We start from the raw sequence: 26113 nt of genomic DNA on the forward strand, positions 1-26113 counted from the left end.
ACATACTTCTGCTGAATTTATACAGCTGAGCTGCAGGTTTCCCACCTCAGTGCACTACAGTATAGTCCACTGGACAATTAATTCCCCCCCCCCCTTAAATTATAAGATTTGTCAGTATGTCCTAACATTAAAATGACCAATAAAACATCTATTATACTTTTGACATTAAGTGTAATAATATATGGTGATACATTATGGGTTGCCTAAAATCACACCTGAGTGTAGTTATTCACTATTGAGTATGGAATCTAAGATAAAGGACATGGAGAGTTGCAGTCTGTGTTGAGAAAGGTTAAGGTCCAGGCTTATGTTTATATCAGGAAATGCCTTGGCCCTACCAAAACTTCTTTAAGATGATCTGAATTAGCCACAGAGAGTTTGCCCAGTAGCTAAGGAGAGCAGGCGGGCTTTGGCTGGAAAGGCATGGGGACAAAGACATAGCAAGAACTGAGGAACCTGATACTCCTTGATCAATTCCTCTAAAGCTTATCAATACTTACAGGAGCAGATATTTAACCAAATCCCAAAGTTCATCACCAAAGCAGAAAAACTGGCTGAAAGATTTGTGAAAGTAAAGTAGAGGTTCCTAGTTTATGAACCCAAGACTCCTCAAAGCCTTTTGAAGGCAGAGAAGACTCCCACATAGCCAAACTAAGTTCAAAGGCAAATGGAGACCCAAGTCCATCCTGCTGGCTGGCTGACTCAACAACAAATCAACCTTGCAAACTTCTCATTGTGGGATAGCAAGACATGTAAAAGGAGATTGTTAACCTGGGAGCCTATAGACCATTCTCCAGGTTACTGGACCAGCAACAGTGCATGCCCCCATTACATATTCAGCTATGCAAATTTTTGCTTTCTTCAAAGATTGCATTTACACTCACTTGCTAACAAAGACAATTTTATTGTTATATATAAATGACAGATCATATTTTCCTTAACCTTCTTTCAGCAACATTTTAAAATAGGGGCAAGACAGCAACATAACTGTGCTTAATATTTATAAAAAATAATAAAGGCAGGAGTAAAAAATCTAAAAAAAAAATACGGTGTAATTTTTTCACATATTATTTTCATTGAGTCAAATGATTATTACTATCCTGAGGTCTAGTTGCAGGAAAAAGCCATTACCCTCTTCTGTATATAAAAAAGGGAGAATTATTATTTAGAAAGTTAACACGAGTTCCCCTCCCCCCCAAATGCATGTTTACACTGCACTTGTGCTGTGACCTTTTTAATTCAGAAGCATAAATTTGGTCTACAAAGGTAGCTGGAAAAGTATAATGTTATCTCATGCTATTTGAAAATTACAGAGTTTCATCTTATTCTCTTGTAGTAAGCAAAGCATTTATGAGTACCAGTTTGGTAAAGTGTTTAGGGCATGAGGCTAGAAACTGGGAGGCTATGAATTCGAGTCCTGCCTTAGGCATAAAGCCAGCTGGGTGACTTTGGACCAGTCATTCTCTCTCAGCCCTGGGAAGGAAGCAATGGCAAACCATTTCTGAAAATCTTGCCAAGAAAATTGAAGGGACTAGTCCAGGCAGTTGCCAGGAGCCAACACTGAGTCTAAGGCATGCACACATGTACAGTACATACACACACACAAGTATTGCATGTGGCATAAAATTAAACCAAAAAATCCCAGCTGTTATGGGTTCAAAATGCAGGTTTGGCATAGACATATAGGTAAAGGTGATATAGATATAAATGGTGGAGATAGATATAGATGCTATAGATATATAGATGATATAGACATAGACATAGACATAGATATATAGATATAGATATAGATATAGATATATACTATTGTGTATGTTGCCATAGTATTACCAAACCAGTGTCAGAATCCTTAGTTCTTGGCATACAATGGCTTAGGATAGTGCAGTCCTTCTAGGACTGTTCCAACATACTTTTTCTACCTGAAGAGGAGCAGCAAATGCATGTATGTATGAATTTTATCACATTCTAAAAGTCTTTGGACCGAAAGCTGCATCTGAGGCAGAAATATCACATAAATGCAATAGTAAAAATTAAAACCATGATCATTGATGAAATAATTTAAAATCTGCTTTATTTGTATTTAAAAGTAACATGTTCTGAAGTTCTGAAAAATGTTACACAATAAAAAATTACAGAATGTATTCATGTTATGTATATATCTACATCTATGCACACACGTGTGTGAATGTGTGTACATTAGAAAGGATACCATATCTGTGCTAAAAAGACTTATGACTGTGATCACAAGGTGACAGCAAATAGAAACTGAAAACCCTAACTCTTGCTGCCATCTCTTGGTCATTCAGATTGTTTCAGCACAGATATGGCTGCTTTTGTATTATGCTCAACCCTGACTCCTGGTAACTCCAGGAGCAGGTCCATGCAATTTTCTTGGCAACATTTTCAGAAGTAGCATGCCAGTACCTTCTTCCTGAGTCTGAGAGAGAGAGAGAGAAAGAGAGAGGGTGACTGGCCATGCCTACAGCAGAACTAGAATGCATGATCCCCTGGCTTCTAATCCAGCACCTCTAACCACAATGCCAAACTGGGCTCCCTTACCTTTGTATACAAGACCTATGCAAATAATGCTCAGAAAAACTCCAAATGACTTCAGAGCAGATGTGCTGAGCCTTTGAGATGTCACAGCTGCTTAATGGAGTGGATCCAAAGGGGTGCTTCATTTGCAAATGAAAGTGCCTTGTTGAATTATTTGTGCTGACTTAAGACAGAAATCTAGTCTTCTGGCATCTTGCAAAGCTTGCACGGCTTACTCATAATAGGATTGTACTACATACCTACGATATGAAGTTATCAACTATGGGCATATCTGCACTGTAGCCTTAAGATGCTCCTGTCCTCTACTCCACAGCTTGTAAAATACTTGATCTGGATTGGACAATTCTCTTGCTATTGTGTCCTCCCAAACTTCCATTCCAGGAAAGTGACTGCCAGTGACTTTCCCTTCTGTGAGCAGTTCTTACTGCACATATATCACACACACACAAACTTAAATTTACATATACAAAGTTAAAGCATTAACATGCATGCATATGCAGACACAACAACTTGCTTTAAAACAAAAAATCATTTCTTGCATTTCCCCAGCTTTCTTTCTGAATAAACTCTGCTGCAGTTTGTTATAAAAATTCTTCATAACTAGCATAATGAGTATAACACTTGTTTAAGTTCAAGTGAGTGGAAAAATTATGAAACAGTGCACCGGTAGACTTATTTAAAGCCTAACAGAAAAGTAGGTCATTTAATATATAGTTCAAGCAAAGAAATCTATCTCTCTGTCTGTCTGCCTGCCTGCCTGTCTAGATCATCCATCCATCCATCCATCCATCCATCCACCCATCTATCCATCATCAGGGGACTTTCTGCACATTAGGCAAATGTTACAATCATTATGCTAGTGAGAAAGACCTGTTGTTACAAAAGCTGCAACAGTCCTTATTCAGGAAAAGCTGAGAATATGAAGTTAGGGGGCATTCTGCCTCTGCAAAGTAGCCAATCAAAGAGCAACATTAGCTTAAAAGAAAGCAAGGCACAGCAGGCAAACTGGACTGCAATGCTTAATCCAAAGTAAACTGAAAAACACTATTTTGAAAAAGGCAAGGAAAATACAATACTGTATGTCCAGAAGATGCATTCATGGTAGGTGGTATGCAAGTACAGAGCAATGTCATCTGTTCCAGTACTTTATCCTGGCACTGAAACTTCCTGGCACTGATATGCCCTTTCACTTAAAGTTTAACGAATTAGAATTTAGGTGGACTATATTAGTAACATTGACAAGTCTCAATGTAAGGATGGAGAAAAGCAAATGAATTAATTTATTCTCACATTCTGTATTAGGTTTATAGGAAGAAAACACACAATTTTTCCACTTAATGAATCTACAAGAAATTCTTTTCCTTTTTTTTAAGTTGGAAAAATGAATGGAGCTATTTTTGTTTCTAATCTGACAAAATTAAAGACTCAGACTATTTTTTGTTAGGTTTTCGTACACTGGAAGATCAATCCTTTCTGAATTGCTGATAATAGATCAATTGAAAAGAACTGCAATTACATAATTTTTTTAAAATAAGCACTAGTTCATCAGTAATTTTATAATGAAAGGCAAAGAACATAATGTTGAATGCCTTATTATGTATTTGTTTAATTCATATAGTCCTATCGGGAGGTGATAAGTGAAAAATTCAGGATGATAAGAAAGGTGTTAAGTTTAAACTTGTAAACAGAAATTTTCCCTGGCTTTATACTAATATCTCCATAAAGTAAAGGTCATAATTACTTGAACAAAGCAGGAGGGAAATTATCATCCAAGCTTTAATTCAACATGAGTAACATAATTATGGGAAATCTGTAAGCCTTTGTGATTCTCTTTGCTGATTTCTTTCCAGCTTTAAATTTAAGATTAGATTTATTTTAATTATAATACCATTGTAACTTAGGGGATGTACAGGGTGTACCTTGACAATCAAACTGAGAATAACAATACATGGTGCCAAATCCACTGGCCTCTATTCACTAAGGAATTTGGTTGTGTAAAACATTCATGAATATAACCTACATCATAGATTGTTTCACATGATCTTTATATTTCAGGATATACTGCATACCACCATATCTCCATTAGGTCTCTTCAGTGTGAAAAGTCCATGGTAGATTCCAGTGATGTGATTCTATTCTGATTAATTACTGAGGACTCACAACTTTTATGATAAACTGGATTTTACAAGCAGTTGTTCAATAGTACATAAATACTAGTTTACCTTTTATTTTTTTCCCAGTTTTCACTAATAGCAAAATGCTTGGAAGACTGAAAAAAAAAAAAACCTGAGTAAGAAGTTTCATGCATTTGATAAATTAACTCCTGAATTCATAATGTAATGATGTGATAAAATTCAACTTTTTAATTTTATTTTTAGTAAAAGAAAAATGGTGAGGATTTTTTAATTATAGATTCAGTGCTTGCTTCATGCATTTATGATTTTCAGGTTTAATTTTACTGGACCTAATGGAAGCATTCATATGTACAGAATGATTTTGAGAGACCTTTTATATTTAATAACATTTGATAGCCTTGCCAATATAGACTACAGTTCATGATTTTACTCATTAAAGCAAGAATTTACTCATTAAAGCAAGAATTGTGCTTTAAAGCCAAGGCTACCATATCAGGACTGTAAATATGTGGATGAGTATGGGATGGTAGTGTTGTATCTTTTTTTGCTGATCAAAGACAACTTGCTAATGATCCAACAAGATATTAGTATTGGGCACACTTGTGTACACTTGTAGAACTTGTGTGTCACTGGCGTGACCAATATGTAATACTAGGCTTAAAGAACTCACATTTGTTTCATGGTGTTCAGAAGCCAGAATTTCTTTATGGTCTCCCTGTTAGAAAGTGTAACATGTAGACTTAGCTTGAACTCCATTCCAGCTATAGCTTCCTTGGCCAATTATGACCACTAAATACTAGTCCATTTGTTTCCACAACATAGAAATCCAACACATGTTGCTGGTCATTGTATTTTAAATTATAGGTATCACTCCAGTGGGAATTATCTTTAACTGTGTGTCTTTCTGGCTTTGGTTTAGCATCTCTGAAAGGTTGTTCTTCTGTGCATTATAATATAGTTGATATGGTAATACCAATGTCCAGATGCACGGATATGGTTTTTGGCTTTCATTTCTGGTGTGAGCTTTGTTGCTGGTCTCATTTAACTTTTTATGCTATAAAATTTACAGGTTACCTATCCCTGTTTCATGTTCATTATTAAATGTTTCATCTATGGCATGCAATATTACACTCCTTTTCAAGTAATAACTTGGTTCCTTATGTTTAGCAATTGATTTATTTTCCCTGAGAAACAGGTTCTCTGAGTATGCTTCACTTCATTGAATGTTCTGCTTTTCTCCTTTAAATCTGCATTGAGCGTTTGTGTGTGAACCATTGTCACAATGGTAGCACAGTTTATGTTGACCTGTTACTCTCTGTTTGTATTCTGTTGCAAGCTCATTCACCTTTGCTTCTACTTCTGACTGCAGTTGTATAAGATCTTAGCAGAAGTTTCCATGGCAATAGCAATTTCAAATGTTCTCTTAACATGCTAAATCTGCCTCTGATAAAAGTAGTTTAAAAGATAGGTGGCTATAGAACTTAAAATAAATACGTAAGTAAATATAAATAAATAAATAAATATTTTTTGATTGTTTTCTTTCAGAATTCCATAAAATCACTGTTAAATTCAGCGTTTAGTCCTTTGCAAATTGGCAGTGTTCAAATATCTTTTAAAACTCAATTGCATGTGCTACAATAGATTCTTCCTCTCTCTGGTTTTGGTTATGAAAGCTAAAATGCCTTGCAATTGATAATGGTTTAGATGCCTTATATTTACTAGTTCTGGAAAGCTGAATTACTAGGGCTTTTATAGGATGGTTAAACTTCTTAATAAGTTACATACTTTGCTTCTTTAACACTCAGTAAGACAGGTAGCTTTGTTTCAGCAGCTATCTCATTTACCTAAAAAAAATGTTGTTTATGTAATGTTCAGTCATCTCCAGCACTTTCAAACACATTAAGCTTCCCAAATGAAATCAAACATCCTGCTGTACCTTTCCCTTTTTCTTTATTCATTGTGACTGGCTTGGCATTATTTTTCTTCTGTTTTTTATTTACCACCTTCCTCTCATCTGGAAATGAGGAGAGGCTAAAAGCCTGTTTTAATGATCCCATATTTGTTGCCACTGTTGTGTCTTTTCTTCTGGTTCAAAAAAAACAAAACAAAACAGAATAATCAGGAGTAGGTTTTTCTGTTGCTTGTTTTATTGAAACTTCCAGATACCTTGAGTATCTGTAAGAGTACAAGATATATAGCCAGGCCAAGTTAATTGAGCAACAGTAGAAGATCATGGGCATGCTTACTTAACCAACAACAATAATATATTTCATTATTGACATTTTGTATGTTTTTTTTACAGTTTAATATGGTAGTCCTTTTAGAAATATATCTGAAGCCCGAAGCAACTCTGATTATTTTGTCAATGTATTTAACAAACTAGACTAACCCACAGTTCTTTAGGAATGGAGAAAAAATAAAAGTAAACTCAGCAGTCATAAGAAAGAACACAGAAGCTTGCTGAGACATATACTGTATACATAAAGCTAAAGCTTGGTAACATTACATATGAAATACTACATTGACCATTGTCAGAATGAGTGTCTGCTCTTTAGGTACATGAGACATGTTCATGTGTTATGCCACTGAAATACTTAAAATTCAAATTTCCACCATTATTTCCCTTAATATTTACATTTGATTAATATCCCACCTTATATTCTGGATGTCAAGGCCACCCATCCTTCCTCCTGTTTTTCCCTATAACAACAATTCTGTGTGGTAGGAAGGAGGGAGGGAGGGAGAGGGAGAGGGAGAGAGACTGTTTAAAGCTACCTAGTGAACTCTCGTGGGCAAAAACTAGAGTGTGCATCTCCTCTCCCCTAGTCAACATTTTGATCACTATAGTAATCTTGGGTGAAGGTAGCAAAACACATACATTGCCTGTTAAATGATTTATATTAATTCCTTGAGTTTTAGAAGTATAGCTGGGAAAGATTGCTTCCACGTAAACCCAAGAGAGGCTTTGTAAAGTCTTACTGAACCAGATGGACCAGTACTCTAAATCAATAGTTTTATAGTCTTCATGAAACTTTACTATCATCAGTTTAAACTTCTGTTATTATTACAAATATTTTAAACATTGCCTTATAATAAACTGTTTCAAATTATATCACTTTTATGGGATGAGATCATGGTGTCACTTATCTTGAAATACAACTCATGACAATTTCTTTCTAAATACATTGTTGAATCTCCAATAGAACTGAGTTTAATTACTCTTTATTTTTTAATTTAAATAGCCCTACAAATTATCACTCTTATTTCAACATCTTTGCAGGATGTGGAACAGTGGCCAAAAAAAAAATTTTTTTTTTCTTCCTTTTTTAAGGCCATTTTTAAGACAGACATTCTCCCCAAAATCAGCTTGGCAAATTACTTTGCCAAAAGAGAATAAAGCCCACTGCAGCTGGTATTCAAGAAGTGGTTACAGACACTTTAAAGGGAATAGTCTCTACTTACAATGTACATCTCCTCACTTGTCAGAGGAAGACAGAATTATACTGTAATGTAATGCAACTTTATTTATGGTCAGAGAACAAAAAAGTAGGATTATACTGTTGCTTCCTTTAGGTTACAGTCTGATTCACTTTCACTTGGGAATAAGCCTCAGTGAACTCAGGGTAACAAAAATACACATTATTATTTTAAAATATTTTAGTACCCTGGTGTTATAGGCAAGGGGAGAGGTAATAATTAATCAGTCATTGACCCATATTAAGCTTTCTTCTGTAGAAAATATATGAAGCAAAATGAGCTGCTTCTATATGCATTTAGAATGTCATCCTTTATATATAGTTTTCACTGTTTGTACATGTTTTATTTCTAATGAATCTCTCTTTTTTACTTTCCCACTAGACCCCTCCCCAAGCCATGGATATGCATGAAGTGTTCTCTCTGGATAATAGTTATCCATCAGTTGAAATGGACTGTAGTCCACTAAAGCTTATGCCATAATAAATGTTAGTTTTTAAAATGCTACAAACTTTTTTGCTGCAACAGACTAACATAGCTACTGTTTTATGATTTAGATGGAATTCCAAGCTACACTAATAATTTAAGGTAGTCTTGGCCCTATTCTAAAACCTTAAACCATTAGGTCATAAATAAATGAAAATATAGAGAGTAAAAATAACACATGTGCAAGTTATTAAACCAATAAGAATGAAAATAATAAGCAACAAATAAATTATGCAACATTTATATATAAGGACTTTGCTGATCTTTTGCTTTCTACTGAATGTATTCTGTATAAATAATAAATGGTGTGTATAAATGATAGGTCACCAGTAACAAATACAAAATATGTTATAACCTACTTTCTTGGTATCATTTTAAAAATACATTTGTATTATGTCAGGCTGTGTTGTTTACAATTTTGGTTCCTTTTCAGTTCACCAGAAATAATTTTAAAAATCTGATTTTTGCTTTAGGAAAAGATGTTATTTCATTTCTTACATAAAATACTGTTAAAAATAAAAGGTGGGAAAACTAGTATCTATTTGCTTTTTGACTGTGGTCACCAACCACAGAATAATATTGTAAATAAATTTATCCAAATAAGTCATTGAAAGTAATTTGAGCAATCTAATTAGATTTTCCAGTGACATTACCATTTACATTATATGAAGGCTGTTACATCTAATAGTCAAATCAAAATAAATATCAAAATCATCTTTAAGAATACTTCTAAAAAGGAAGTATGCTATTGAAAATTGTGAATGACACAGAAGTACTTTTCCTTAAAAATGGCTTATATTTTGGAAAGTTTTGTTGAAAAGCCTGGATTAAGAAAATCTAGATGTTAAAGAATCAAAACAAGAAATTTGCAATTAAAATAATATTCATGAAGAATATATGTTAATGACTACATACTGTAAATGAAAGAAATATGTCTATAAAAGTTTAATATATTGGAAGATATGCTGAGCATAAGTTTTTCTACCATTTATAAATCTCCATTAAAAAAAATCTCATTCATTATGCCATCATGTTGGTGTTGACTGTTAATGATCACATAGACAGATTTCCTCCAGGATGATCTGTCCCCGAGAGTTCTTCTAACAGTGTGCCTATTGCTGCTTTAATTGAGTCCATCCACCTTGCTGCAAATCGTCCTCATTTTCTCTTCTCTCCCATCTTTTCCAGAATTATAGACTTCTCCAGAGATCTAGGTCTTTTACCTGCTCAGTTACAGCTGGTCCAGAAAATCCTAAACAGCTAACTCTCAGTTCCTTCAGTATTCCCATGTCACTCAAAAATCCAGTTGTCTGAGAACTGTCATATGTTTGTATACACTTTAAGATCTTTCTAGAGTGTCTAGTATTAAGTGAGCAAAGTAGGCATAGTGAGCACAGTAGATATAGACTACAGTGGTACCTCGGTTCACAAACCTAATTCATTCCGCGACTCTGGTCATGAACCGAATTGGTCGCGAACTGAATCAAATTTTCCCATAAGGTTCAATACAGTAAATCTGTTCTGAACCATATGTATTTTTTTTAATCACAAAAATATGAAACAAAGTACAGTACAGTACAGTATGAAGAGAGAGAACACTAACCTTGCTTGAGGTGACTTCTGGCATGGAGGACAGGAAGGCGGGTGGGGAGGTGGTTATTGTTTGGAGGGAGAGTCCCACTCCCTACAGGAAGCCACAACCACGTGTCACAGCAGGGAAAATGGCCACGGGTCATGTTTGTCACCTGATGCGGAGTTCGCGAACGGAAGCAAAATTTTGCGAACGGTGCTGGTCGCGAACCAAATTGTTCGTGAACAGAAGCGTTCGTGAACCGAGGTACCACTGTACTTGGAGGTAGTGAACAAATCTTTGACATACTCTCCCCTCCTTCTTCTAGCCCTCTTTCTTTCTTCGTTCTTTTTTTCATAGAAATTGGAAACAGTTTTACTCAAAGAAATTCAAAACATTCTATTACTATTTTAATGGATTTTCCATCTGTTGCCTTTATTAACTATTGTATTAATTTATGCTTTTACTACTGTGCATCATTTTCCTGCTTCTTTTAAAAATTGCTCTATTGATTTCAAATAAAAAAGCAAAGTAGATATAATTTTATTTACACTAGCTCATTGCATAAAAAATGAATAGGAAATGAATTGTTAAATGAGCACAATGAAAAATAGTGATTGAATAATGAAAAACAAATTGAAAAGAAAAATTGCAGCAACAGGATGGCCATTGGATTGAATAATTAAGGCAAACCTGTAATACAGTTGGATATATTCTTAGAATTAATTAGAATCTTCACATTCTAAATATTGGTCTTCATATGCTAAATTGAAATGAATTTGAAGATTACAATATGTACCACAAATTCCTTTTTCTAATATGTATACTCAACCTCTTGCACAAAGGTGTTTTCTACTTACTTCATGTGAGAGGAGTATCATGCAGTGGAAACTGTCCATATGTGTGTGTGTGGGGGGGGGGGGACCAACATACATAAGTCTCTAAAACCAAAGCAGTGTTTATTCAGTCGTCAGTTTTGCCTTGATGTTACATTGCTTTAAAATTCACAACGTTTCTACCTCTTGCTAAAATACAGTAGAATTCTTGCATTTAACTGCAGAACACTGATTATGGTTTGTTACTTTTGTGGGAATGCCAAAACACATATTGGTTTGTCCTACCCTAACTGGATCCAATATTTTTATAGACTTTTGTTCCACTTTGGAATCAGCATTACTAATCAAACCATATCAACTAGTATTCCATTATGAATAAAGGGTTAAAATATTGTTTGCTGCATATCTACAGTGGCAAACTCTTGGTGGAGCCTGCTGGTCTTTGCAGATATTTTGCAGGATTCCCATTTGTTGATCCTCTTGAAGGTTTTTCTATCCTTTATGCCTTAACCTTCAGTTATTGACCTTTTATAAGCTATCTGTTGTACATTAGACCCTCTCAGAGATGTTCATTTGTCATTTACTAAAGATGGCCCATTCTAGCTTACCCAATCTTTGTGGCTTTTCTCTTTTAAAGTTTGGAACTCTTCAGTGCTGGAAACTCAGTTTTCTCCTTTTCCAATGCCATTTCCAAGGGTGGAGGATTTGTGTATAACAAAACATAAAAATCATGACACAATTATAAATTGACTACTTATAATTGTGACTGAAATATTCATAATGAGGTAAAGGCATTGTAGGCCTGCTTTACTGGACAGCACCTATTTATTTAGATAATATTAGATAAATGTCCTATGCTGATATAAAAGTCCTGTCTCCACTTTTCTTTCTCAAACCTTCTGCCTCAGAGGCAAGATGTACATTTTCCTGCTCTGCTGTAATGCATAGTTGCCCAATCTTACACAACATACTGTACATGAACACAATAAGAGTAAAAGAGATGCCATGCTATGCTATGCTATGCTATGCTATGCTATGCTATGCTATGCTATGCTATGCTATATTAAACTAGGATGTTACTTAGAAACTTACAGACCTGCAAATATTTAAACTTAATGTAATTTGTATAGAATAGAATAACAGTGAAGACATGATTAGTAACTAACATTCAAGCCATATACACAAGCAACAAAAGTTAAAATTACAAGGACAAGGTATATACAGTAGAAGAGTTTTTAGAAGACATTGGATAAGATTAAAAAACAGCTTGCCTCCACTTCTATAACGCTTTCAGTTGACCTTTGGACAATTAATGTATAGAAAAATATTGAAAATATTGAAACAATTTCTGATATGTTGCCCCAGAGCTAAGCGCTGGAAAAGGCATTCCTGGTTGGAAGCTATCCTTGTCAGTGTAAAAAGACACATATTCTCTTTTTCTTTCTCTTTTCCACATACCTGGCATTTTTCTTTTACTTAATGATTGGAAAATGTTCAGAACAGTGTTGATCAATCAGAGAAAAATGTATAAATGCCCAACTTTGGGGAACAACCCAATTCATTCTGGAATTATTCATAGGAGAACCATTTCAGAGGATGTTTGAGTATCTCTACAGTGGGTGAGTACAGTTTAGCAACTAGACCTTGTACTAAATGGCTTCTAATTGTATGCAGCTAAATGTTTGTTGGCCATGTAAGCTGGGAGTGTACAATTTGTTTTGAATCAAGGGTTGCCCCTGGCTTTTGAACAGAGTGCAGGGGGGCCTACCCCCCAAAATAGCAAGGGGACCAAGGTAAAAGCTAAATTGTATTTTATTTCATTTAGATTGAAACCTATTTTAAGTAATTACTCCCCAATCATATATTTAATATTTTTTCCTTTTCTATCCCAGTCAAAATTCTAATCTGATATTGAGTCTTGGAAACTTCTTGGGGCATGCTCAAGGTTTTCAGGGAATTTACATAGACTTGGAGCCTCCAGTTCTGCACTTCTTATACAAGAGAATGAAATTGCTCCCTCACTACAACTTTTTATTGATATATGGTTATATTGTAGTGTGTGAGAAGCAATTCTGACACTAGTCTTTTCCCCTAATGCTGTTGTTGAAAAGGGAAGGCATATTACTCAATGCAGTTAAGCACTCTATGGAAATGTGAATGTTTATGACCAGTTTTGGTTAAAATGAACCAAATAAATAGAATCTACTTTTCTTTCATCAGTACCTCTGTGAAACCCCTTTGCTTGTACAACTACACTACAGATAGTCTATGAACTAATGTTAGAAATGTGAAATCCATTGCATGTATTAATGCAGGTTTGTATCGCTCTTTCTGTCATATATGCACTGTGGAAGCAAAGCAAAGTCTACAGCTGAAAGTAGGAAGAATTTAAAAATGGGAGAACACTGCTATTGCTTAAATTGATCTATCATGCAGCACCAGGGTCTTATTAAGCACAAACATCATTTACTAATTTTTTTGTGGATATTATCTCATTTATTATTATTGCATATTGTTGATATCAGATGTTTTTGGATTAAATGTTCTTACATTGTAGCATATACAGTTTAATATTTTCTCATTTCCATGCCTCATCATTTACATTTTCTAGTTCTAGCTGCAGATCTTTTCAGTTCCGTGCCATCCTGAATTACTATCTCATCTAGCATTTCTGCCTGTCGTATTTTGTTAATCAATTACATTGATTTTCAGGTTTAAGGGCAAAGTCTAATTGCGTAGCTCAACACATGAGCTACTTTGCTACTACTCTCAATATTATAGTTTGGGTCTGGCTACTTTTGTGGATATTTTAAACATTAGTTTTGCTTAGCTGAAATCCCTTTGAGGTATTTTAGTGCTGAATTAATTCCAAATAATGTTTTATATGATTCTAACCCTTTAAGACTGCTACACATAACTAGATTTTGTTCATAGTAATCATATCTTATAACAATAATAAAATGGATATACTATTATTTTGTTTTGTGATTTCATGTTGTAAGGGACTCTCTTACTACCACTGGACCTGACCCACTGAACGAGGACACAGCAGGGATGGCTTTGACTGATATTTGCTGCCATCAACTCCTATTCCTGTCTTCAGTTAGGATATAGAAACAGGCCCAAAGGAGAGAAAATGGCTTCCTTTTTTTTGTTAATTGAAAAACAGACCACCAGTTTAAGCGCAGGACTGATGTCAATCAATACAGGCATGTTATCAGATTACAATTGAATAAACAAACCAGCACTCAAAATGAATGTTTTAAAAGATATTTGGATTATTAGAAAATGCATAACAGTAAAGGAAACACAGTAAAGGAAACACAAAGGAAATTAGGTTTAGAGGAAAAGACCTCAATTTCAAAGTAAGGATAATGAAACAGAGAATGAATAGCCTAATCTAAAATGGAGATTAAGACTCAGGGAAAATAGTGTGAAAGGATCCTGGGAAGACTTTAAGGCTTTGTTTTTTTTTTTAAAAAAAAAAATCAAAGTTCTAACACAATGTGATTTACTAAACTGGGATGCATTATATTTTCCCTCTTAAAATCTTGAAAATTTCATACTTTCCAACCAGTGGGGTGTTTTATTGTTGTTGCTGTTGTTGTTGTTTTGCATTTCCCCAGTCTAATGTTATTCTTTCTCTGGGGATGTTCGAACACCTGAGCTTTCAGTTTCCTTGACATTTAACTTCAAGGAGAGATATTCTCCATTTTAAATGTAGAGAACACCACAGATCAGCTGTCACTATGGAGCTAATCCAGTTACTACCTCTAGATCTATACTTCTTGAAATGCCTCTACCTAAATGTACTCCCAAAGTGAAAGCTTTCACCCCAGTTGAATCATTCCTTTCCCATCCACTGTCAGGACAGACAGTTTGACTAAGGGGCCTCCCTGTGCTGAGTTAGCCCCACCTACATGCACCAAGAGTTCATTGTTCAAGGAGTGATTTGGGATGAGACCCTTATGCGCTAGCAAGGTATCTACTTGCTAGTCCTTATATACCACATCCAGTGGATCATTGATCTGAACAAATACTCTCTAATCCTCTGAAATGACTTCAACATTCAGCTAAGGTGGGGTGGATACTGGGCTTGGACTGGAGTTTTCTGACCAAGGGTGCGAACAGTTAATTCTGGCAGTTAGCCTAGGAAATTCTGTTTTAATGAGACTATTTCTGCACATTTAAAACAATATGCACACCAATTCATCTGCCATTCATGTTTTGTACTTAAGGTCCTCTTGGAGTTGACATTTTCAATCACTTTGTTTTCTCTTAGGAGCATTCAGTTATCTTGGCTCTACTCTGAGTAATGCATTTGTAACTCAGTATATTGTAAGAATATACTGTAAAACACAATGTGCTCATCTGCCTGATTGCCCTTCTTCCCCTTTCTGTATCCAGAAGTCATCAATATCTAAATGAACTATGCATTTACCAGGGCTGTTTAAATGTTGAAAAGTCCCACTCTAGTCCCATATAAAGGTTTTTCTTAGTTATCAGACCTGTCCTACTCAACCAGGATAGCCCAAGGATTGCATTCACTGGCATACATTGCTACAAAATCCTCCTTCATTTTTCATCCAGAGTTTTAGAAGCAAGGCTGTCCCCCTCCCACCAAGGAACATGTCTTCTCCTTTATATTAATTAGAAAACATGCTGTTTTAAGACCGGGAATTGTAATTGATCTGTAGGGACTTATACCTTCTGTGGTGTTTTAGCAGGTAATGTCCCCCAAGACACAAACTGACACTAAAGTATTTGTTTAAATTGCTTATTTTATCAGAAAACACCTAATACAAAGGAAACAGAGATGGGTGTTGGGCCTAGGGGAAAAGACTTGGATTTGAGGAGTAAAGAATATGGCTAGGCTTATCCATATTGACTCTTAGAAGCAGTGGAAGGGGCTGGGAAAGGCTTTGAACACATTCCAAATAAAACAATAACTCTAGCACAGCCTGACTAATTACTTACTGAATCTAGAAGTCTGGGAACATTTGATTTCCCCTTTTTAAAATTTTGGAATAGTCACATTCCCTAACCTGAAGTCACCTGCTTTGTTTCTTGTCCCCAGATCCTTGTTGCTTTTTCTCTGGAAAGATTCAAAGACAAAAGGCTCCAGCAAACTCCTCCCTTGACATTTAACTTTTTAAAGAGAGATATTCAACTTACTAGAGGTAAGGAGACCAGTTCACTGACCAACTGTGTACATGTTCCAGATCTGAGAGAAAGCCTTACAATTTTGGAGTTGCCCAAGACATATGCAAATATTTACTTCTGTTTGATTCTCTTCCTTCTCCTCTCTTAATATTAAGGTTTAACTTCATTGGAAGAACATACATTGTAGTGTTATAGGATAGACAAAGGACATTCTGTAGTTTACAATATCCTTTGGTTTTCTCTTTTTGTTTAATAATAATTTTCATTACAGTTTAAAAATACAGAGATAAGAAACTAATACAAACTAAGAAAAATATTAAAAGAAAAAAAAAGAAAGAAGAAAAAGTGCAAAGGGAAAAGAAGAAAAAAAAGGAGGGAGGAAAAAGAAAGATCGAGAGAGAGAGAGATGACTTCCCCTTCATCAAGACAAGTACAAACAATTTCAGTAACTTATCACCATCTCTAACATTTCAACCAAAGATCTCTTCATCCTATATCTATCTTTGATCTATTAGTAAATAATAAAACCTCATCATTCAATCTTAATCAGCAAAAGTCCATTAAGAGTTACCAGGAATAACAAGATACATAATATTATGTATTATAAGTAAATCAATTTCATTTAATTTCTTTTCCTTTGCATAGTAACTTATTTTACACAACAAAAATCTCTTCTTCCCATATTTTATCTTATATCTATAAGCAAACCTACAGTATAAAAGCTTGTTGTTCCAACTTAATAAAAAAAAATTCCACTAAGAGCTACCAGAAAATCTTAATCTTTAACCATTCAAATAATATCCCACAAATTAATTTCTTATTTTCTCTTTGCCTCCTGTCAGAAATTTAACACTTTCTTTCAGTTTTAACATCATAACCCATCACTTTCTCTAATCATACAACAAGAAATCTCTTCTTCCTTTATATTATCTAATAGCAAATTTGTAAGCTCTTGTCATTCAGCCCTGGTCATGAAAAATCCATTAAAAGCTAGTAGGGAAAAAAAAATCATATATTTCAACTTTGATCGAAAAAACTGACTTTATAATCTTTCTTCTTGTTTTTAAATGCCTTGATGTTTATTCTTTTTAAGTAATGCCCCCAAAGCTGATTTCTTTTCATTCTCTATCTTTTCTCAGAAACTCCTTCATAAGTGTAACACATCTCTTTTGTAAATCCAAAATAAGGAAGTTTTCCAAGTAACTCTTCTGTGTTAAAATCCGCACACCAAATCACTGTTCTGATGTATTATTTGTATGTCCCTTTTAGCTATTAAAACATCAGCCAGTTTCATTTATAAGCCCTGTGCAGCATCTTTGTCAATATCATTCTTGTATTCTATCATTTTTAAATCCATATCCAAAACAGCCTGATTCTCAGTTATATCCTCTTCTATCTTATCTTTAAAACCCATTTTAATAGTAACAGACAATTTTAAGAGAAAGCTCTGAGTACGTTATTACCAAATATTCTTGAATTCTTCCAGAGTTAAAATACTTCTCTCCATTCTGTATTAGGGAGTATTCTCCTTTAATTGTAATTGTTAGTTCTTTCTGGTTGCCTCTAGTAACCAGCCTTCAAGGTCTCTTTTTATCATGTTTTTCTCTAATCCACACCATTTTCCCATGGAAAGATTTCTTACACTTAACTTCAAGATCTTCATATGTTTTAATAGGATTTTAAACAAACCATAGGAAGTTTATAGTTAATTTCAAAATGTTATTTCCAGTCAATCTAGGCCTTTAATCCATTTATAACTTTCCAAAATCAATGATCTATCACCCTTTTGCTGCTTTTTTCCAAATAATTTTTTTTCTTTAAGTTCTTAAACTTACAAGAAACTTCTTTCATTAAGGATTGAAAGAAAATCACCCAGTGAAACAAAGCTTGTCTTTCTGAAAATTCTTAGTTTAAAAAAAGGCAATTTTTAAAGCCATTTTCAGAAGTGATAAAGAAAGGAAGTGGGCGAACCCAGTGTCTCTTTGAAGGCTTTGAACCGCAGCTTGGGCAAGCTGACGCTCCCAGCTCCCAGAGCTCTAAAACCCACCAGTGACTGCTATTTTATGGTCTTGTCATGGGGAGCCTCTGTAAGAAGCCCTATGGATAATCCCAAGTCCTGCCCTTTGTCTGGGGAGGAATTTTGAGGCACCAATCCATTAGTCAGCTCCTTGTCCTGCTGCAGTCATCGGCTCCACTGAAAGCAAAGCCATCTTCAGTTAGCCATTGCTTCCCCGGAAGTCTCCCTATCTTTGGTTTTGTTCAGGAAATTAAGCAAGTGAAGAGATTCTGGAGTTATGCTAGTGGAAAATAAGAAGCAAGTATGAATGGTTATGAGTCTGAGCTCCATTTTGAGCTTATTCTATGGTGATAATGGCAGTGAAGTATGGTTCATCTTTGTGGTGTTTATGTAATGTCAATCAGCTGCACTATTTACTGTTGAGTGTTGTGGACCTTACTAGGAAATGGAATGGAAGAACAAATTAGTATGAATTGTGATCATCTGGTGAACACCATTTCTTGTGGATATATTTACTTGCATTCACTTCAAGTTGGATGCCAGATGGACAGAATTTACTGGCATGAGAGACATATTGTCTTACAATGTTATCTTGGAGGTTTGACTCTATGGATCTTAAGGAAGCAGAGTTCTCTGTGATCTTAGCACTGCCATCTAGGAACTGAATCAGCCAGGCAGCTGACTAGGAGTTCAATCCAAGCACCAGATAATATTTTTCTGAGGAAAGGGAAACTTCCAGGAGCCTTGAAGGAGGTCTTGGTCCACCCATTCTTCAAGACCAGTCTGGATTCAATGAAAGTGACAACAATCTCCAAACTTTCTCCTTTTTGGACAAAAGGTTGTGGGGAAGGTTATGGAGCTGCAATTACAGAGGGATCTGAAAGATATGCATGATCAAAACCATGACAATCTGGTTTCAGATCCAGACATGGTATGGAAATCATACTGGTCAGTCTCATGGATGATCTGTGGTAGAACTTGGAAGGAAGGACCACAAGCATCTATGCCTTCCTATATCTTTTGGCAGCCTTCAATACTTTCGACCATAATATCCTTCTGGACTATCAGTGAGAGTTAGGAATTCGAGGTACTGTTTTACTATGGTTCCATTCTTAATAAGATAGGATTAGTCAGTAGTGGTAATGGGGAGATGTGTAGCCTATAGGTAGTCAGTTATAGGGTACTCCAGGGCTTGGTCAAGTCCCCAATTCTGTTTAAAGTCAACATTAAGCCATTGAGAGAGAGGTTATCAATATGTTGATGATACCCAACATAGGCTCAATGGAAGATGTGCTGGAAATTCTAAGTTGGTGCCTGGAGGCTCATAGGATTTGGATGGGGAAGAACAGGGTCTGTCTAGCCTAAATAAGATGGTGGTTGTAAATTCAGATGTATACTGATTCCAATGTTGTACCAATTTTGACTTTAATGAGATTGTGTTTACCATAGAGCAGGCTTACTTAATCAGCAAGTGGAAACTGTAGGCCAAGCGGGACTTTGCACAACCTTAGCTGGTGCATCAGTTGTGGCTTTACTTGTAACAGGATGTTTCAGTGGAGTCATTCACACCATTGTCATCTCCCAGTTACATTATTGTAATTCACATTACATAGGATTGCCCTTGTACACCACTCAGGAACTTCAACAGCCATGTCCTTACCAGGCAACCACAATAGTATCACATTACATCATTGCAATAGGAGCTGCTCTGGTTACTACATTACTGGTTTCTAAGTACAATTAAAGATGTTGGTCACTACCTTTAAAGTTACATATGGCTCTGGATGTGGCTCTAACAGGGCTGCTTTTCCAAGTTAGTTTCTGCCCATTTGTCCTGGACAGCCAGTGAGTGCCTGTTGAGTATTTCCACCTACAAGGAGATATGACTGAAGGGTGCCTGGTGGCAGCCTTCCTATATGGGAGCTCCTCTTCTGTGGGATACTGTGCCTTAATGCCCCCCACTCTTTTCTGAAAGCTGGTAAAAAACTAACTTTTTCGGAGGTCTTCGGGGATTAGTTGTGGAATCATCAGTGCCTATATATATATCAATGTATTAAAATGTGTGTGTGTGTAATTAAAGACTTTTTAAAAGAATAAAAGCAATATAAATTTTGAAATAAAAAAGGAAAGTAAGGAAAAGTAATAAGTGAAAGAAAAAAGTGCAAAGAAAGAAAAAGAAAAGAAAAGAAAAGAAAAGAAAAGAAAAGAAGCCAAGCCGAGCCGAGCCGAGCCGAGCCGAGCCGAGCCGAGCCGAGCCGAGCCGAGCCGAGCCAAGCCAAGCCAAGCCAAGCCAAGCCAAGCCAAGCCAAGCCAAGTGAAGCTCCGGTCTTCTTAGCAGCAGTTACAAGTAAATTTATACTTTACCCTCTCTATCTAAAGCTGCAACATAATTTCCTTCTTTCCATTGTCTACCCATTCTAATCATCAAACCCCATAAATCACAAGTTCATCTCTTTTTCTTTTTTAAGCAAAGACACCATAAGGGGTTTCCAGATAGTCCCCAGTTTAAGAATGAGTTCTGTTCCCGAGGTCTGTCCTTAAGTCAAATTTGTATGTAAGCCAAACCAGTATTATTGTATAATACTGTATTAGTAGTACTGGGTAACTAACTCAAACCATGTGTATTTAATTTGAATCATTGTGTATTTAACTTGACTTTTGCTACAATAGGCTCTTTTGTTAACTATGGTCTTCCGTAAACTGGTTGTTCTAAACCAGGAACTACCTGTATCATCCTTTCTCTAATCAAACAAGTCAATTTTGCCATCTCTCTAATTCTATCATCTTCACCAGCCATTCCCCCATTGTGGATATCTCAGAGTCTTTCCATTTTTGTGCATATAATAATCTTGCAGCCATTATCATACATAAAAACAATCTTCCATAACTCTTTTCTAATTATTAATTAGTCCCAACAAGAAAAGTTCTACAGTCACCCGTTGGGGGAGATGGGCGGCATACAAGTTTGATAATAAAAAATAAAATAAAATATTCAAAATTCTTGGTATCAGTGTATGTATTTGAACCCAAAATGTTCTGGCTTTTTTGAAAGTCTACCAGGCATGATAAAAAAAGACCCTTCATACTTCTCACATTTCCAACATATATTTGAAGTATCTTTATACATTCTAGATAATTTTTCTGGAGTTGTGTACCAATGGTACATCATTGTATAAAAGTTTTCTTTTAAATTATAACATAATATAAATTTCAGTAATGTATTAAAGTATTTATAATTATGACTGTTTATTATTGTAATGTGTTATTGTTGTTCTTACTGCCTAGTGTTTTTTTCCCCCACAATATATATATATGTCCTTTAAAAATGAAAAAAAGGCATCTTTGTGATGTGAGGGTGAGACCCAAAATGCCATCAAGAATATTTTAATAAAAATTAGAATTTGAGCCATGATATAAATAAACATTGGAAGATATTTTGGTATCAGATTTATTTGAATTAGAATATACTGCTATTATCTTTGCTGATAATATGGCTGAATAAAATATGAAGTTCTCAATTTAATAATAGAAATTCACAATACATGTAAATTAAATCCTAGAAAGAAGAAAATATGTATGTTGCTATCAGTCCTCAATGTTACCAATGAGTGACTGACACCATCAACCAATAGGAGTGATAATCAATGTTATGCATCATATTTTACCATCATATTTAGAAAAAAGTCTATGAATGAATTGCTATTATTTTATTGGGGAAAGAATATAAAGCACACATAAATTTTTTAAAAATGTCATAGGTTCTTTATGGCATCATTATGAAAATGGTCAAAAACAGGATGGTAGACTGGCTAAGGTGATGAATCAGGGAAATTCAGGTTCAACCTATCTTCAGCCACGGAAACACACTGATATTTGTGTGTCAAATAATTACTCTTTCTCAACCTAACCTATCTCATAGCTCAACCCAGCCCATCCTTCCATTCAGGTTGATGTGGGGAAAAATTAGTGGTAGGAATGCTATACTATATATATCCTTTAAACTCCTGGAAGTGAATCAGGAAAAAAAATCTAAGAAATAATTGTTGTTATCATTGTTTCTTCCTGTTAAGTTGCCAACTTTAATTACAGGTATTTGACAAAAATCCCTCATTTTTCTGTTGATCCTGAATATGTTTGTTTGAAGGCCAAAATTGTTGTCATCTATCTTTGTAACCAAACTCTGCCAAGACTGTTGGTAGAAATTAATACTTCCATCCATAGATGAAATAGGAAGGGGATAATTTTTATTTCCCTCTGTTTGTTTCATGAAAAAGTTTTGCTTTAGATGATACCCTAATTCTCATGGGAGAAGATAAGGAGAAAGGCCCTTTATATCAGTGTTAGTTTCTATCTGAAGTCATAACAAAATAATTCCCATAAAATAACAATCTGAATATCACCATATCAAGTGCTCTAACAGTGGTCTTGCGACCACTGCATACACACAGATCAGAAAAATCAGCTATGATTGCTTTATGGATGATCAGTGATTTATTATGTACTGACCTGGTATTGAGGATCAACATCAATATCACTACATCAAATGGCAAGATGCCCTGGCAAAACAGAGAGACAGGAATTGAAAAAGGGACTGTTCTTAAGTATCTCATTGCCAATCCACTAATTTGTTTTATGGAACAAATAATGTGGCCTTTTGTTTCTTTTTTCATATTGTTTCTAGTTCATTAGCATATAGCTTCTAATTCTAATGAAATATGTTTATCTTTTCTCTCTGGTTGGAATATAAGTTACTGCCAATTATTCTTAGATCTATTTATTTTCTATTTATTAATAGTAAATTGTAATTTTGTAATTTTAATTGATTTTAACTGTTTTGTAAACTGCCCAGAGTCATCTCAATGAGATAGGCAGTGACAAATTTGATATATAAATAAATAAAATATAAATAAATAAAATATAATCTGCTGATGTATTATAACTGGAGAAATGTTGTTGATAGTCCTAGCAGTTGTTCAGTGTTTGACCCAGTCTCCACAGTTCCAGAGTTGAGAGAGCTTTGGAGTGATTTGATACTACAGTGCCAAAGTAACCTAAATACCAAAACAATAAGCTCCCACTTTCCTTTCCTTATGAATAAGAAAGGATTTTCATAGTTTTTATTCTACTGAAGTAGGAGCAAGTTAATGAAGCAACATCCTTTCCTGTAGAAAGAAGTTGAAGTATCCCCCATGCTATGACATCAGATAACATTAAGAGAAGAAAGCATAGATAACTTTTTGGCTTAATGATCAGAGTCAGTCAAAAGTTTTCAAAGCAATTTAAATATTCAAATATTAATTGATCACTATGGCTATACCACTAGTGGTTTATCATTATTTCTGATAAATCAATGGGATATGATAACTGAAATGTTGCTTGATAACTGTCTTGATTTGCAGTTTTAGAGAAAATTGAGATTTTATTCAGTTTTTCCTGGACCACCATGCAAGTCACCACCTAATATATTATATCAGCTTCTTGAGTTGTGTTGGCTTGCACTATCCAATTCTGATATTGTTACTGCCTAATTTACAGCTATTATAACTCAAATCTCAAGTTGCCAAAAATAATTTTTTTTTCAGAATGACCTAAATTTCCATTTGCTTTTCATTTGTGGTGGTTTACATGTTATTAGTTACAGTTTCCTGATACTCCTTTTTAGATGACATAGTTTATCCTCTATTTCTCTTTTCCCTTAGAGTTTCCTAAAGCATTTGGAAATTCTCAGTTTGACGTATTTCAAGACAAACTTTATCCACACTGTATTTCAAATTGTTAATAAACTCTGTTAAACATCTTCCTGTCTTTAATTTTGGAAGACAATTTTTATGAATAAAAATGATTTACTGTTATGATACAAGAATAGATCTTAAATATGATTTAAACAGACCCACTCACACACACACAGCTGCTCACTTGTCACGCACATAGTACATTTAAATGCAACAGAAAAACCTTGTGGATGTCATACATGTTTCATGCGCCAGTTACTTGAGTTACATTTTTGTCTTAAACTGAGAAACATTTTAGGCTGTAGATGGATAATGCAGTTTATGGAGCCAAGCTCACAGCACTGCCCAGAATCATGAGCCTCTCTCCTTTTGTTCTGCAGTTGATCACTAACACTTCCCTTGGCTCTTATGAAGGGAGAAGCAGGAGAGTCATCAGCCCATCCCTCTGAAAAGAGTTCAGTAAAATCAGACAGTTGGAAGGGAGCAAAGCAAGAAGAAACAAGTGGCCTGTTTAGTTGTGGTAAGGTTAGGAAGATGCCTGTCAACTCCCTCAAGCAAAGAGTGGCTCTTGTTCCTGTATAGTATGTGTACTGGGTGACCAAATTAACTGGGGTGTGACTTTTCTATTACCTCTGTGGAGCCACAGTTCATATTATATCATAAAGCAATGGAAAATTTCCCAATCAGTAAGATTATCTCTTTGAAATGCTATTAAAATTATGAAAAGCCCCTTTGCATTTGCTGAATCTTTTGAGGCTATAACATTGGAGAATGCTGAACTGTTGACAGCTCTAGTTTGTTGCTATCCTTGTGCTTTTTTTAATGAAGGGTGGCTGTTGTTGCTGTTTTTCTTTTTTGTGCTTTTCTTTTAAAAGCAAGCACCTTACTGGCTATCAGATGTTACCATGGGGTTGGAAGGCTCAGTTTAGGAGGGGAGTTAGATGGCATAATTCCCATGAATGCCGGAGAAGGATGGCTTAAAAAAAAAAAGATAAAGAAATTTTGTTTTTCTGAGCTTGAGCATTCTCTGCATGACTTCTCTACTGATGGGATCATGTGCCTTTCAGGCTGAGATTTTATTAACAATTCAAATGGAAATTGAGGGCACAGGAGGAGCAGATTCTCACATAAACTTGATCTGTCCATGAATGCTGCTCTCTGTTTGTGCTGACCCTGCCTGGCTTAAGACACTGCCTGTGAGGCCTGAGAGCCAGACACAAAGAGTGAAATGAAAAGCAAGCACATTCCAGCAGTCTGCACAAAGGCAAGGGAGCAGTTTTGAGAAGTCTCTCCAGAGAGAGATCTTATCTCCTTGAGGCTAAAAAGCCTTTAGTGTGTTTATTTGCACTGCAGGCATTCTGAGCTTATAATTTAATATGGAAATTTCAAAGTTGGACTGAAATTGGACTGAGCTTTTCAAATATTTGTCAGTACAAGTCACTTCAGCATCAGGCTTTCAACCCCTTATTCAAATATTACCCTTAAAAGAAGAGACTAAATATCCTCTACAAATTTTGGATCATGTAATTCTTGTCTGTCAGTATATTATTAAGTTGGCATACTAAGCAAGATAGCTGCCAAGATACTGTTATTAAAGAAAATACAAAGGTAGCAGCTGTATGGAGAAGCTATAGCAATGTTCTGTTTGGTTCCTATGGGTCTAGCGTTCAATGGACAGTTCTTATGTGAAGTTTGCACCACAGAAGCTGGTCAAGTTACAATGCTGAGAAAAGTTGAATGGCCTTGTGGTTCCTAGCCAGAAAGATACACAACTGTGAAGTAGATCTTGAGGCAATACTGTTTGGTGACATCTGGAGTGCCATTGTTTCCATTGCAGTTGGTGATGCTATTATGAATCCACATGACAAACATTTTGTTAAGAAGTAGAACAAGAATAGGAGCTTTCTGTCTTCCAGGTTTCCATCAGCAAGTAAATTAAATTAAATCAAGATATATGAATATTTTAAGTGTTTATATTGTTATTTGGAATTCAATACTCTATTGATCAATTTCCCAACAAAATTATAGCAGTTTTCTCAAGCAGTTTTGTTGTTCATATTGGGATATGCAGTTATATTATTTTCTGCAAATGGCTGCACACTTTCTCATATTCAGTTTTTAAAGCACCTTTGCTTCTTCTTTTT

At 35.2% G+C, this 26113-nt stretch overlaps 2 long non-coding RNA genes across 6 annotated transcripts in view; one reads left to right on the top strand and one right to left on the bottom strand.

The window, feature by feature from the left end:
- LOC148215120 (uncharacterized) overlaps window positions 1-26113 on the bottom strand; it is a 144236-nt gene that overhangs the window by 62903 nt on the left and 55220 nt on the right. The gene's annotated exons all lie outside the window — the stretch shown is intronic.
- Window positions 1-26113, top strand: part of LOC112541239 (uncharacterized) — a 260594-nt gene that overhangs the window by 38761 nt on the left and 195720 nt on the right. For 2 of the 5 annotated variants that reach the window (XR_015796776.1, XR_015796777.1), the window contains exon 3: window positions 16135-16237. The exons of the other annotated variants lie outside the window; for them this stretch is intronic. This is a non-coding gene — a long non-coding RNA (uncharacterized LOC112541239). The remainder of the gene's footprint in view (window positions 1-16134; window positions 16238-26113) is intronic. 5 annotated transcript variants of the gene reach the window in all.

Source organism: Python bivittatus, unplaced genomic scaffold (genome assembly GCF_059951505.1).
Source record: "Python bivittatus isolate LINGU-HERP-01145 unplaced genomic scaffold, Pbiv_v1 ctg000350_np1212, whole genome shotgun sequence".
Lineage (NCBI taxonomy): Eukaryota > Metazoa > Chordata > Lepidosauria > Squamata > Pythonidae > Python > Python bivittatus.